General features: G+C 36.4%; 1 pseudogene; it reads left to right on the plus strand.

Annotated features, from left to right (window-relative positions):
* The first annotated feature begins 15,967 nt into the window (after positions 1 to 15,967).
* Positions 15,968 to 16,115, plus strand: LOC123248289 (annotated as a pseudogene).
* Positions 16,116 to 16,773: the final 658 nt, after the last annotated feature.

Below are 16,773 nucleotides of genomic sequence, written 5' to 3' on the forward strand. Positions count from 1 at the left end.
TTAAAGTTAGTAATGTCTTGCTGTATGTTTAATTCATCAATTAAACTTTATTATATATGTATACAAGAAAATCACATTATGTATGGAGTTAGCAGATATTTGCTTATATCTTCAATTTCAGTAATCCATGATGGATCTTAGAATGTATCCCATACACATATGGGGATCTATATCTATATATGTATGTATAGGCACATGTATGTTTACACACACATATATATACACATATAAAAGCACACAATATATTACATATACTATACACAAACACACACATATTTAGAGAGAGAGCTATATTTCAATATAATTAGTTTCCTGTGTAATTCCATACATTTTATTTTAAGCATTTAAAAACATTATTCTGGGAAAGGGTCCATACTTTTCAGCACACAAAGATGGCTCAAGATAAACACACAAAAGATTAAGAACTTTATTTTTATTTTTTTTGTTTACTATTTTCCTTTCTTTTTAGGTTTTTTTTGTTTAGGTAGAAATAGAGTTATTTGACTTTAAATCTTATTTGTTAGAGTATTTAAAAAATTATACACAAGAATACCTTCATGCTGTGGAATGGTTTATTTATTGTAAGAGGTTGTTTTTTTTAAACCCTTATCTTCTGTCTTAGAATCAATACTACATATTGGTTCCAAAGCAGAAGAGTGGTAAGGGCTAGGCAATGGGGGTTAAGTGACTTGCCCAGGGTCACACAGCTAGGAAGTGTCTGAGGCCAGATTTGAACCTAGGACCTCCTGTTTCTAGGCCTGACTCTCAATCCACTGAGCTACCTACCTGCCCCCTATCGTAAGAGTTTAAAGAACAGAGCATAATTTTTTTCTTAAAAGTTCTTAAATTTTGAAACGGAAACATTGATCTAAAATGTTGTTAAATTAATTTTCAAAGACAAATAAATTTGTCTAAGAAGAAAGTGAGACCCATTTAAGCTTAATAGTTGCTACACTTATACCTATAGAAAAGCCTGGCTTTTTAATACTTTTAAAAATACTTTTAAATATTTATAATAAATCTAAATCCTATCTGTTTGGGTTGCACTTTTAAGAGACAATCATAGAACTTGTCAAAATATTAGAATATTAGTTCAAACCTTTCATTTTACAGATGAAAGAACTGAGACCCAGAGAAGAAAAGGGATTTCCCTAAGATCATACAGCTTATAGCACAGCTAGGACAATGATTGTAGCCCTGCCTGTGGTCTTTGTACCATACCATTTTGCTTCATGGATGTTTCCCAGTGGAAGTCATTCATTCTTTCATTCTTTCAATCTAGTACAAAGAAAATGTAACCTTTTGGGCATATATTCAGTTCTTCAACAGTAACTCCACCTGTGTGTCAAATATGATTATCATTTCAACAACAGCAAACTCTTTCATCAGATTTCAAGTGCTGAACCAAAGAGATTGTTTTGCTCTCTTGCTTTTTGTCTGAGCATAAAAACAAAATCCTCAGTGACTAACAGTCTCTTCCTCAAATTATGAAACCGATTAAGACCTGAAAGAAAGCTTAATGCTCATCTACTCTAATTCTCTTATTTTGCAGACGTGGAAACTGAGGTCCAGAGTGATTGCTCGAGGTTAAATGGGAAATCAATGGCAGAGCCAAAGATTTAACCCCAAACCAGGGCTCTTTCTGTAACTCATTTGACCTTTCTTAATAACATCTTGTTACCTGGACCCCTCCAAATGCTGAATTAGGATTTATACCCTGAGCTGTAATGTTTTTAATAAGCAGAGTGACTTTTAACAGAGAAAAATAAAAACAAATGCTAGTGCCAAGATGAGGAACTTGGTAATTAGGGAAACAGTGGGGGAAGCACAGAATGAGTATTGCCAATGAGAAAGATTACTTACTGTACTAAAAATTCCTTTCAGGGCATCAAATCTCTTTGGAAACACAATTTCAGATCTTTCTAAGCTTATTCTTTTTTTTTTCCTTTTTAAACCCTTACTTTCTGTCTAGTAATAATTCTTTTAAAAATTTATCTTTATTTTATTCTGATAACAAATTTTCATGTTTTCCAAAGTTACATGATTCATATTGCCTCCCTTCCCTCTTCCCTCATCCTTCCTGGAATTGACAAGCAATTCCCCTGGGTTATACATGTATTGTCACTTAATAATGATAAGTAATGATAAGAAAGAAAAGCAAGGCCTAGGCAAACAGAGTTAAGTGACTTGCTCAGGATCACACAACTAGAGAGTTTCCGAGGCTAGATTTTGAAACCAGAGTCTCCTGACTCTAGGCCTGGTGTTCTGTCCACTATGACACCTCGCTGCCACCTAGGCTTATTCTTAACTATTTGTTCCATGGCAGAGAGATTAGGTATCATTTACTTTATTGGCTATAGGACATTTTTAAATATTTATTCATTTAGAAGATTTTTCCATGGTTGCATGATTTATGTTCTTTTCTTCCCTTCTTCCTTCCCTCCTCAAGTAATTCCACTGGTTGTACATGTATTATATTGCTCATAGTATTTATATTTGCAATAGAGTTATCTTTTAAAACAAAACCCCCCTATCAAATACCCTCATAACCACATGATGAATCATATGTTTTTGTTCTGCAATTCAACTCCCACAGTTTTCTCTCTAGATGTGGATATCATTCTTTCTCATAAGTTCCTCAGGATTGTCCTAGATCACTGAAATGCTGCTATAAGGAATTTTTTAAAAATTTAAACTATTATTATTTTAAGCTTTGTAATTTTTTTCTATATTACATCAATGCAATTTGCAATAATCATTTTCTGACATTTTATAATCCGTGTTCTCCCCCGCTCTCTTATCTCTTTCTCTTGACCAAGATGGCAAGTAAGATTATGTCGGTTGTACATGTGTTACTATACAATGTATATTTCTAGACTCATGATGTTGTGAAGGAAGACAAAATTACTTATAATGGAGAAAATTTCATGGAGGAGACAAAGTGAAGAAGGCATGCTTCAATCTGCATTCAGGCTCTGTCATCAGTTCCTTCTATGGCAGTGGATAGCCTTTATCATCATTCATCCCTTGAAGTTGTCCTGCATCCTTGTACTGTTGAGAACGGCTAAGTCATTCACTGTTGATTATGGTCCTTTATTGCTGTCGTCATGTTCAATATTATCCTGGTTTTTGCTCATTTCACTTTGCATCACTTCAGATGTCTTTCCAGGTCCTCTATAGGGCATTTTTTCTTGGGCATTTTAATAATCCTAAATCCTATGTGTTCGGGATGCACTTTTAAGAGGCAATTAATTATATGACTTGCCAAAACAATACTGTTAGAAATGGAAGTAGCGTTTGAATGAAAAGGCATGACACTGCCCTCAGGTTTCATAGCTCTATCAAAATGTAAGTCTAAATTGTGTGTTTAATGACCTAATGAGGACAGACTAAAACTGTCCCTTCTTTATCTAATTGAAAGTGCAGGTGCTGATGGCTACACTAATTTCTCGAAACAAATCCAGTGTCAGAGCATGTTAATCAGACTTATCCTTTAAGCTTAAAGAAGACTTTTTTCTGAGTGCTGTTCCCTGGCACACCAAGCAGTTAGTGCCTGCAACACCTCCAAAAAGAGTATTATTACTTTCTTTTGTAGATGCGTAGGGAAGCAGCTTAGCCTAGTAGATAGGGAGCTGGCTTTGAATTCAGATAAGTGAAGGGCTAAATCCCACCCCTGATATACTAACCATAGGACCCTACGTAAGTCTCATAATTTGTGAATGCCTCCAGAAACTCCCTTAAACTATAAACTGCAAAGGTCAGGATGATTTGTATTAGTAGATAGAATTTCTTTACTTGGAATTTTCTATCCTAGTAAAACCACAGGTGAAAACTAAAATTAATATATTCATATACACACATATAATATCTAAAAATATACATAATCTATAACTATATTAACATATGAACACACACAACACACAAATATCTATTCATATGTACACACATATAGACTATGTGAATATGTACATATATGAACATATACACATATTTGTATCGTTATAGAGATATATAGGGAAGAGATTGTTTTACTTCTATGAAAACTATGCATCCTCGTGCAGCACAGTGTATAACACCTAGTAGGGACTTAATGTTTATTTACTGATTGGTTAAAATGAGTCTCAATCTAATACAATGCTCAGCAGTTTTTTGAGTTATGCTGTAGAGTCTGTGGAATTCTGGGAACTGTCTCAGCCTTGCTTTATTTTTTTTCCAACATCTTGCTGTGGCAACTACTAAAAGCCAGAGTCCCTTGCTTCTAGGACGTCTATACCCCCAACCTAGGAAGTCAAAAAAAGCTCGCATATTCCTAATTTTATGCTTCATATGTTTTCAAAATAAAATTCCCTCCAAGGATGGGAATGCACAGAAGGAGAAATGACAGGTGATGGAAATAGTGCCAAGTAATAAATCAGGGAACCATGATGTGGTCTTTGAAGGCCAAGGTGATGCATTTTTTGAAACATATAATCCTGCTTAAAAAGAAAAAAAGCTCTCCCTGTAGCTTGAAGCTCTGGAGAGCCTGGCATGTCACACAGCTAGGCTTTCTGCAACAGGCAATTGAATGGTTGGGTGGGGACAGACAGTAGGTGACTCAGAGGAACTATTCTTCTCAAGAAGTCCTCTACATAAACAAGTTCAAGTTTGGTCTTGCTACACATGAAGAGGAACAGAAAGGAGGAGGAAGAGTTCTTAATAACCACTGCCCTATGTTGAAATGTACTGAAGAGGGACTTCCTATCCTAATGTAAGAAGATTGCAAACATTCTCAGTACCTGAGTCATAAGAACCTAAACTTGCAGAGCTGTAGTACGTTAGGAGAAAGAAAAGGATGAATGGTGCCTGTTGCTAAAAGGGGGCAGTAGAGACATGGACAAATTGGTCTTCCAATCTATAAACAAACCAGAACTGAAGTTCAGCTGAGCCTGCCTCACAAATAAACATTTGTGTGTTGGGTCCCAGTCTGTGAAAACAGGTCATTTCTTGAAAGAGAATCAAAACACAGATCACATTGTTCACCCCAAGAAAAAATCAAAGGGATCCTAAGAAAGGAGATAGAGGTTTCAGTATGGCAAGTGAGTTAATCCCTCACAAGCCCCCATGAAAGATTTACATGCTAGCGCCCTGGCCAAACCTAATTCAGTGGAATTTATGGGTAATCTAAGTGTTGAAGGATAGGATGAACATTTGTTTTACTAGTGGTATATGATCACAGTCATGATGCGCAATGATATTTCAGAGTAAAAGAGCCCATAGAGTACCAGAGCTAAATCCATGAATCCATTTTTGCCTCCACTTATCATACTTAGCCAACTTCAAGGCTCTGATCAAATGCCATCTCCTCCAAGAAACATTTTGATTTCTCCATTCTTTAGTGGTTTGTTGTTCTTGTTCATTCAGTTGTATCTAATTCTTCCTGACTCTGAGGATCACGGCATGCCAATTTTGTCCATGAGTTTTGTGGCAAAGATATTGGAGTGGTTTTCTGTGCTACCACATTCATTTATGCTTCCCTTGAGTGGGGGAGGGTGTGTGGGGTGTTCAGGGAGAACTAGCACTTCTTTATTTTCTATTTTGCGCATTTATTTATTTATTGATTTTTAACCCTTACCTTCCATCCTGGACACTGTGTACTGGTTCCAAGGCAGAAGAGTGGTTAGGGCTATGCAATGGGGGGTTAAGCTACTTGCTCAGAGTCACACAAGTAAGAAGTGACTGAGGCCAAATTTGAACCCAAGACCTCCTGTCTCTGGGCCTGGCTCTCAATCTACTAAGCAACCTAACTGCCCCCTAGAACTAGACTTCTGCTTTGAGGATTTTCTGAGCCCCTTTTCAGGGTTGCTCAATCCACTTTTGATGTCTACCTTTCACCCAACTTTCACCTCTAATTCCAAGTAAAACAATTGAGGTAGGTTAGCTAAACCAACTTGAGGGGAACTGACAGGCCTAAAACCAATTGGTAAATTAGAAGAATGTCTGTCCTAAGCAAATGAAGACTTCCTCCAGCAAAATGAGTGGATGAGAACAATTTGTTTAAATAGCCATGAAAATGGCTGAATCAGATGCTGTGGAGCTCTTAAAGCTTGGTCAGACATGGAAGATGCTAGCATCATCCACTGCACCCCATGCCATCCCTGTCATCTTGACTTTTGTTTTGCCATTGGACTTTAATAACTAGAAAAGAGAGTAAGGCCAATGGCTTTGTATATTTCTGACTCACTTAAATCTAATTCACAAGCAAGTCAAGATACACCCTGTGATATCAGTGGGTTTCTTCAAAAATGAAGGGCAAACAACAACAAAATAACTGGAGTGGGGATGCATGTATATATATATATATGTATATATATATATACATATATATATATATATACATGTATATTATTTAATTTACTTATCTGTGTGCATGTTGTTTCTCCCAGGAGAATGTAAACTCCTTGAGGTTAGGGACTCTTTCCTTTTTGTCTTCATATTGTCAGTGTTTTTTTTTTAATTTTTTTAATTTAAATTTTTAATTCCACTTAGATTATGGGAGTAACTATACTTCCTCTGGGAGATGAAGGGACTTGCTAGTGAGTTTACTATAAATATAGATAGTTTAATCTCTAATCTAATGTAAATATAGTTTAATATCTAATCTAATCTAATATCTAATAATAGGTTAAAAATAATGATAAAATATGCTTACTTCATGTTTTAGTAACAATTCTAAGATAGAAGGGTGATGGCTAAGCAAATAGTACTAAATGACTTGCTTAGGGTCACACAGGAATTGTCTGTGACCAGATTGGAATCCAGGTCCTCCTAACTCCAGACCTAGACCTCTGTCTACTGAGCCACCCAGCTACTCTCTAGTTAAGATTCTCTTAAGATACTGCATGGACTTTAGAAGTTTCCATTTTTTGTTGTTTTTCTAGTAAATCCACCTCAAATATATATGTACAAAATCTAGAAGAGGATCCTGAGGATATAGGAGCCTTTTCATGGAAAAAAGATTCAGTATTTTCCCAAGTTCAAGTTGCAGAACAACCATCAGTACATTTGAGCCAAAATGGCCTGCTAACACCAATTTTACAGCAGCATCCTAATCCACAGTTCTAACTTTGTTTAATTTTGTCCAAGGTGTAAGCTTTTACCCCAGAAGGTTCTTTCAAGGTAATACTGTCAGAATTTCCTCTCCAGAGTCATTCTTAGCAACTGAACATTGGTAAGTAAGCTCAATTATTAAGTCAAAGCTTAGTTTCTCTTTTGACTTTGAACAACTGAGGTCTTTTCATTGGAACTGAAAGATCTATATTCAATGTCTCAAGCACAGACAAGGATGGAGAAGAGAAAGATTGCTTCTTTGGCTAGTTTAATAATCTAATATCAGTTTCATGGGAAGAAGTCTTGTTTGAGGCCAGGGGGCTCCAGAACATCATCATTTTCATCCTGCCTGGAATTCTTGTTTAAGGACTGCCACACAGAAATTACGTAGCTTCCTAGTGAAGGGCCTTCCATTCTCAACACCACATGCCTCTTGCAGATTCTCTGTTATAAACTGCTCCAGGAAAGAATTCTTATCAAATAGTTCTGTCTTCAATTGATCTTGCCTCAGTATGACTCCATTCTCCTGATAGTCTTGGATTTCTGTATCCTTCAGCTGAAGCAAAGAAGCCAGCTCTCTCATCTGGCATCCCAGTACCAGACTCTCTTGCCCATAGAGTGACAGATGAGGTGCTAGGACATCAAGAAAGGCACATTGGAAATTCTAGTGGAAGAGCAGATTGGAGAACTCTGAATGTGCGTGATTAGAAAGTGTTTAGTTAATGCTTAATGAACATACCTCAATCCATCAAAAGCAGAGAATACATTTATAAAATGTCCACTAACTCTGCTATGATTTTATTTTCTTCCTACATTTTACCCCAACAAATTTATCCTATTTTATGTAATTATTTTATTTTTCAAAAGAAATTATATAATGTAAACAGTACATGTTTGCTTGATTTTTTTTTAGTCACAATTGCCAAATACCTTCTTTCCTCATAGGAAAAATCACCTGAGTGCAAAAGAATTTAATTTATCATGAATATTTAGTAGAAATGAATATATTGATCTCTAATTCAACTTCAAAATTCTGGAAATGGACACATACACATATACACATATAAACATAAATATATGAATGTATATAATAAGTATATATGTAGATATAAAACTATAATGACATGTAACTATATAACTATAAACTATAACTAAAACTCTCTCTCTACATCTATATATATATGCACATATATATGTACATTTACTCTTATTTTTTAAACCCTTATCATCTGTCTTAGAATCAATACTGTGTATTGGTTCCAAGGCTGAAGAGAAGTAAGAGCTAGGCAATGGGGATTAGGTGACTTGTTCATGGTCATACAATTAGGAAGTATCTGAGGCCAGATCTAAACAAAGGACTTCATGTCTGTCTGTCTGTCTCTCTCTCTCTCTCTCTCTCTCTCTCTCTCTCTCTCTCTCACTCCTCTCTCTCCTCTCTCTCTCTCTCTCTCTATATATATATATATATGTATATAGATATAGATAGATAGATAGATAGATATAGATATAGATATAGATATGTATATCTATATATGTTTTTTTTCCTCTGCCACTGTGATTCCTTTGATTGGTCATTTCTTCTAGGACCTCAGTCAATCAGTAAGTCAGTAGACACACACACACACATATATATATATATCCTAGAGACAAGAGTGTGTAGGTGTATATATATATATATACATATATATATATATATATACACACACACACATACATATATTCTCTTTTATCAAATCAAGTGAAAAGATAAATGAAAGAGAAAATGGAACTGTTGTCATTTGTTCAAAATTGATATATGAAGGAAGGTCTATGTCCTAACCTCCTCTCAACAAAATTTATTGTTGCTTTTTTCCATGTGGAAAATAAATATTTTCCTATTAGATGTTGTTATCCTTTGGAGAGTAGCATAGGAGGACCATTGAATTTGGAATCCCAGCTCTGTTACTATATACATGACCCAGGGTAAGTTGCTTCACAGTTCTGGGCCTTGTTTCCCTCTTCTAGAAAACAAATGGACAAGATAATCTCCTAGATCTTTTCTAATTCCAAATTCTAAAACTCTCCCATCTTTTCTGGACATAATTGACAGGGAAGCTTAAGGTAATATGGACAGCTATCATCACCCCCTTAAAATGAAATGGATATCTTAGAACTCTCTGAAGAGTTATTCTCTCATTCCCTTTTTCCAATGCCCTGTATTGTGGGATTATGTGCAAATCATCAAAACCCTTGAGAAAGATTGTTCCCATTACTGATTAATAATAGAGCTGAGGGAATTTGGTGGAAACTTTTAGAAGCAACTGATCAACTGCTGTGCCCAGAGAACACCTTCAATATAGGCCAGAGGAGAGGTTGTGCTTGAAGAAAGAAGTCAAGTAATCTCTGCTATTTCAGATAAAGAAAACTTTGCAGAATAATTTGCTGAGGTGTTGCGCTTGTGACTGGGGACCCTTTGGGTATTGAGAGCACCGTTCCTGGACAACAAGAGACAAGGTGTTCTTGTGTTCACCTTCATCTTGGAAACTGCCTTTACCACCATGCTTAAATAATCTCCTCACACTGGGATGTCCTTCCCCCACTGTAGTTCCTTTGATGGGTCAATTCCAGGGCCTCAGTCAATCAGTAAGTTAATAGACATTTTTGTGTCTGATATGTACTGGGTAGCCAGTGGCTCAGTGGAAGGAGCTCTGGGACTAGAGTCAGGAAGACTGGAATTCATATTTGGTCTCAGACACTCACTAACTATGTGACCCTGTACAAATCATTTAACTTCTATTTGTCTTAATCCACTGGAGAAGGAAATGGCAAAGGATTCCAGTATCTTTGCCAAGAAAACCCCATACAAAGTCACAAAGAGTTGGACACTATTGAATGACTGAACAACAATGTTCTAAGCATTAGGGATACAAAAAAAAGAGAATAAAAAGGTCTTTCAAGGAGTTTCCTCAAAGAGGTCACAATCTAATATGGAAGAAAATAAGTAAACAAATGTGTACAAACAAGCTATATGCAGGGTATAGAGAAAGTAATTAAAAGAGGGGGGACACTAGAATTAAGAGGGTTTGGGAAAGACTTCCTATAGATGATGGAAATGAGTAGGGAGAGTATCCCAGGCATTGAGCATGGACAGAGGAAATGCCCAAAGCTGAGAGATAATATATCTTTTTCCAGAACAGAGAAGAGGCTCGTGCCACTGGATCAAAGAGTATATGGAGGCCCAGAGGCTATGTGTGATCGACCAATCCTTTATTAATAGATCAAATGCTTCTGTTAATAAGTTATGTTATTCTGGGGATTGATGGTGGGGTTAAGGGTAGTAAGATATAAGAAGACTGGGAGAAAGGAGCATTATATTATGGAGACAATAGAGAGCCACTGGAAATTAGTGAATTGGGGGTCTGGCATAGTTGGATCTGACGTTTTGGATAATCACTTCGGTGGATAAATAGAAGACGTATTAGAGGGGGAGAGACTTGAAGCAGGCAGACCTACCAGCAGGCCCTTGCAACAGTCCAGATTTGAAATGATGAGGAACTGCAGCAGAGTGGTGGTAGTGGCAGAGGAGAGAAGGAAGTATCTTGGAGAAGTGCATTTTAAAGAAGAGTCCCCAGGCCACCATGCTCATTCTTTTACTCTGTTCTGAACCCCCATTCCTGATTCTCTGTACTTCTTTCTCTACCATGTCCTCCTATGACTACCTCCTCCCCTTCGCCATGGATTTCAGTTTCCTATTATATGCTGACTTCTCCCTTCCTTTTATTTTCTACAAATTACCTTTCAGGATGGACTTTCAATTAGATTTTGTAGAGGGGCAGAATGATTATCCTTGTCATTTAGTACAGTCTTGAAAATTACTTTGTGATTTTGCTAAAATGTGTGGGTGCACAAGTAACATGTGAAGTGGGGTGAGAGGGAGTTCTGTGTTCTGTGCTACTAAGATTTTTACCAGTATACCAGCTTTAGCACCACCACTACTACCCCCAATAAGGGCCTCAGAGAACTTTAATGTAAGCATTTGAGACCATGGTACATGGCTCTGGAGCCCTCAGGGGCTAAAATAAAAAGGGAGACCTCAAAATTTGTATTCTAGTTCTGAGGCAATTTATACAAGAGAGCACACAGAATTCAACAGTGAATGAATTTGAACCCACAAGGTGCTCAACACTAACCAAAGATATATTCTCCAAGTCTATTCTGAGAGCCATGTTAGGAGAAAATAGACGGTAATTTCCTCTTACAGTTGCCTTACTCGAAGAAGGAAAAGATGATTATCTAGTCCAATATGACTTCTTAAGATGACTCCCAAAAGCTGGAAGTACCTTTATGGAATTTAGGGGGCTACTAACAAAGTCTAACAAAACTGGACAATACAATGCACCATTTCCTACGTATATATGGTTGAGGCATTATGCAAAGGATGTTTGACATATGATATTTGGGAAGCTATTCCAAAACCAGAGATTGAGGGAAAATAAAAAAGCTGATATTGTAGCTAGAGATAAAGAACAGAAGGGTACCAAAGAAGGAAAAGGTAAAAAGTTTAAAATTTAATCCATCTGTCATTATTTATGTACATTTCTATGCCAAATACCACTTTATGACAAATTGTTGTCCTCAAAAGCTTAATAAGCGGGCTATGTTTAGACAAGCTTGTAAGAGCTAAAGCTATAGAATGCTACTAATTGATGTTGTCAAGCAAATGAGAGCAAGTTTTCCCTGGAGTTTCCTTTCAGTACTTCCTTCAATTCTCTAGGCTGCAAACTCTAAAGATGCCTTATTTGCATAATTTCAACATTTTGCCTCTTGGCTTGTTACTGCATCAGGGAAATATGGAGGCATGTAAATGTGATAAACATTAGCCCATGAAAGTGAACTCACCCTTCTCAAACTGCAGTGAATTCCTTTAATCTGCAGTGATCTTTCCCCCCTCCACTGAGCTAATTACTACTTTCAGGTCAATCTGAGGGTCATATCATAAACAGGTTAGAACTAGGAAGACAACAATAAATTCGGAGCTGAAATCAATTTTTGGATAAATGCGGTTAAAAAAACATATACGAGGGAAAGGGACTTCATGACTTTGTTTTGTTCTAAATTAGAATTTGTTCTAAATTTTTCATTTGTTTACCTGGTAAGACCTGATGCAAATTTTTTCCCTCCCACTGACAACATGGAAAGGTTTTACCTAAAAGAAGACAATTGCCTCTAGAACTTGAGTGGCCTCAGTTTCCTTCTCCATTCCCCTTCCTACCTACTCTCTATTCCAACTTGAGCTAGGCCCAGGACAAAGTTGTCCCTACAATCTTTTCAGCCTTAATTTCCCTGTTATAGCTTCCTGGTCATCTAGGAACATAAAAAATCCTAAGCATGTAGAATCTGGGCATCTGAGACCTTTTTATTTTATTGTTTATTTGTTTCAGTGGTGGTTGATGCTTTGTGACTCCATTTGGGTTTTTTTTTGGCAAAGATACTGGATTGGTTTGCTATTCCTTCTCCAGCCTTTTTTTTTTAATAGATGAGTAAACTGAGACAGACAGGATTAAATGACTTGCCCAGGGACACAGAGCTAGGAAGTATCTGAGGCCAGATTTGAACTCAAGAAGATCATTAGGCTCTAGGCCCAATGTTCTATCCACTGTACCACCTTGCTGCCCAATACTTCTGAGACATAGTGAGTACTTAAGACCACATGAGTTTCTTAGGTTGATTATTTACTGATCAGACATTTCCAGATAGAGGTGAGAGCAGCTGAATCCAGAGAAACTAAATGTCCCTGTGTCCTTGTTCCATGTTTTTACTATGTTAGGGCAAAGTGAATTTTCTCTTGTTAAACATGCAAACATCTTCTGGGTGCCTCATTTTGTTAAAGTTTCAAATCTGAAACTGAGGGTGCTGGCATTAGAGCTTTGCCTCCAACACCTACAATAACTAAATTTTTCCTATGATAGCTCATTTCTCCTTTGTGTTTGTGTAAATGCTGGTATAGGTCACTTCAGAGTACAGTCAAAAATGCTTCAGATATGGAGTCAGAGAATCTTGGTTCTGGGCCTCAGTTTCTTTATTTGTAAAACAAGGGAGTTGAACTTAGCCTCTAAAATTCCTTTCAGCTCAGAATCTATGATCCTATGTGCACACTGATGAAAAGGTCTTGAGAGAGAAAATACTCTGATGTGCTAGCCAGCTATCTTCACAGAGCCTAGACTAAAGGTAAATTTGTAAGAGAATTCAGAGAGACTGACCAAAGTGTTCCAATTTCTGATGAGCTCAAACATTTTTTCCCCTTCTTTATCACAGATTATGAATACTGTTGTTAGAATGGCTATTTACTTACTTTTAGTTCAAAGGATATATGGGTCCCAAGATCCTTCTCAAATGAGCACATTTCCTTGTTTGTACCAAATTTGAACTTCCCAGTAATTAGTGAATCCCAGCTATTGCTCTGTGTTTTGGAAAAATACTAATTAAAATGAGGACATCATGCATTGATGATTCAATACATTTGATCTCCGTATAACCTTCTGCTCTTTTTTTATCCAGCACAACTGTTATTGTAGACTTTGACTTCTGAAATGGGATAATGACTTCTAAAATATCTAAGACTTTTTAAAAAAAATTTAACTTAAATCATATCAAGATAATTTCTGTCTTGACAGTCATCAATACCGTTATTGATTTTGTTTTTTTTTCTTTCACTCCCTCAACACTTTGAAGCAGCTGATATATATCATTGATACCTATTAATATTTTTGAACACCCACGGGGTACATGTAGCCACAGGGTACATGTAGGAATGTATTAGAGTTTTCTGTGAGCATTTATAACTTAGAAATTGGCAAGTTCTAGATATCAAAGCTTGACATGTTGTTTTGTTGATTGTAGACTTAAGAAAGTGTTGGAGTAATAATAATGTAAATTAAACTTAAAAGTGTGTCATGGGTATCCTTTTATTCCCCCAAAGCAGATTGTTAAACCTTTTCTAGCACCCTCTCACATAACTACTATACATGCCATTAGACTAATATGGTGAGTAGAGATGGAGAAGAAATATTTTCTGTGAACCTTATATAGTCAGAAAAAAATAAGTAAATTCACAACCAAGATAAATATATATGACTGTAGAAGGCTTTCTGATCAGGGCCAGGCCCTTTTTGATTATCAGGGCATTAATCATTTAGCTGTCAATCAAATATTCATTTCTACTTGGAAATGGGAGGTCTCGGTTTCAAATGTGACTTCATATTCTTCCTAATTGTATGACTCTGGGAAAATCAGTTAAACCCAATTACCTAGCCCTTCTTCACTGCTCTTCTGTCTTGGGATCTACTTAGTATCTATTTTAAGACAGAAAGTAAGGAGTTTTTTAAAATCCATTTTCATTTATCATAATGACATCTAGCATCAGAGGACACTCTAGGGCAAGGGTTCTTAACCTGCAACTATTTTTCATTTTAAAAAACTTAAATTTAAATTTTTGTTTTTGATTTAAAATTTTAATTTAATTTCTAAATTTAAAAAATGTTCATTTAATTTATATTTCAATATAATTGGTTTCCTCTGTAATCATAAACATTTTATTTTATCCATTTAAAAATATTTTCAGAATAAGTTCATATAAGTTTCACCAGACTGCCAAAGGCCTCTATGATCCCAAAATAACTCAAGAACATCTGGTCTAGGGTAGCCTCTCTGTTCCCCATGCTCCTAAATGGTTCTCAGAACAACCATCTTCTAATCACCCTTACTTTTGTCACTACATAGGCAATGTTAACATTCTCCTTGGCTCGAGGATATGAGTTGGGATTCAACCTATCAGATACATCCTACGAGCTCCCTTCCCATTCTTATATCTGAAAATATTTCCTTTAATGTACTTACAACGACACACCTGCATAAAGGTTTTAATCAGCATGGTAAAAATGAGCTCAAGCAGGTTAACATCAATAAATTCAGCCTATAGGTTCAACAGATTCAGATCCTGTTATGGTCTCTGCATCAACTTCCCATTCGCCTCTCCCAATGGCAAATGGGCTAAAAGCCTTCAAGTTCACTTCCCCTGCTATTACTTTCAGAGGGGAGCAGGTGAGGACATTCTCCCAGGGTTTTTCATTGAGGACAATCCCTCCACAGGTGGTCAATATCCACTGATTTATATAGAGATTCTGAGTGTTTTGCTGGCATTTCCCAAAGACGGCATGGATAACACAAGCAGGACTGTGTTCAGTGTGCTTTCTTATTATCATTGTATACATTATTACAATACTATTATTGCATGTGTTATTACTTATATTATTATCCTGTATATCTTCACTTACAGCGAATTGCACTTCTACTTTCCTTTCCTTCGCCCCATCAAATGCATACATTTTATTTCTGTTTCTGTCTTGCGAGTGCCAGTTAGGTCTAAAGGAGCTACAGAAAATTATCTATCAGAGGCCTGAAAGAGAGAGAAGGTGCAAACAGGTCATTATTTCCTAATCTTTCTGCAGCTTTAAATGCATCTCTTTTAAATCTCATCTTCAGGCTCTTCCCTTATTCAAACCCTAGATATGCTTAATGGCCACATTTGCCCTCAAAAATTCAGTAGACAGTGTATGTAAGTGTTACACTTATGATTGTGTGCATATATATACCTCTAGATATAGATCTGTTACATTTCATGAACACACACACACACACACACACACACACACACACAGAGCTATAAAACTCCTTAAGACTAAGACCTTGAGATTAGAAGTGATATAACCAGTGAAGGAAAATTCTGGAACCTGTTGCTGAAATAATAGGATTTTATTATTGGGAATTGCAGAAAATATGGGAGTGTGTTTAAATTAAACTTGTTCTTTATCAAACAGATGTTTCCTTTCAAAGTCAGTAATCCATCGATTCTCGGCCTTTTGGCTAAGATCAAGTGTAGTATCAAAGTCAGTAATCCTTGATTTTGGAAAACTTTGAGGTTTCATTTTCCATATTGTAGCAGACCCACCTTGGCACATACTAATGGACACTGATGGATGATGAGAATCAACAAAGCAGAAATTCATGATATTAAAAAGTGAGTTATGGAGCAGATACATTGATAATATATGTTTCCATTATCAATGAAATCACTGGTTTGGTGAAAAAAAAATGTATATGGAAGGCAGCTTGTTTTTCCTCTCAAGTGTTTCCTTATCCCACTAGATTAGACAAAGATCAGCCCCAATTAACAAGTGCCTTCTAGGCTGTCTTTTTTTTTTAAAGCTAAATTTCCTGGCATTATTATTGCCATTTTACAGATGAGATCACTAAAATTCAGAGAAGCTAAATGACTTGCCCAGGATCATGAAGCTTATATAAGTACCAGAGGCAGGATTTAAACTCAATTTTTTCCTAAGAATACTCAAATCTATTACCCTTTTTTTAGAGAGCCCTATTTTCATATCTACTTTTTCTGGGGTATTCTTTTTCATAAAACCTTTGCCTTCTATCTTAGAATTGATACTAAGTATGGGTTCCAAGGCAAAGGATTAATAAGGGGTAGGAAAATGGACATAAGTGATTTGCCAGGGTCACACAGCTAGAAAGTATCTGAGGTCAAATTTAAACCCAAGTCCACTCAAATCCAGTGCTGGTGTTCTATCCACTGTGCTACTTAGCTCCCGCATTTTTCATAATTCTTCTTGTTTGGGTAGAAAACTATGTCCC

The sequence above is a fragment of the Gracilinanus agilis genome, chromosome 4 (genome assembly GCF_016433145.1).
Source record: "Gracilinanus agilis isolate LMUSP501 chromosome 4, AgileGrace, whole genome shotgun sequence".
In the NCBI taxonomy this organism is placed as follows: domain Eukaryota; kingdom Metazoa; phylum Chordata; class Mammalia; order Didelphimorphia; family Didelphidae; genus Gracilinanus; species Gracilinanus agilis.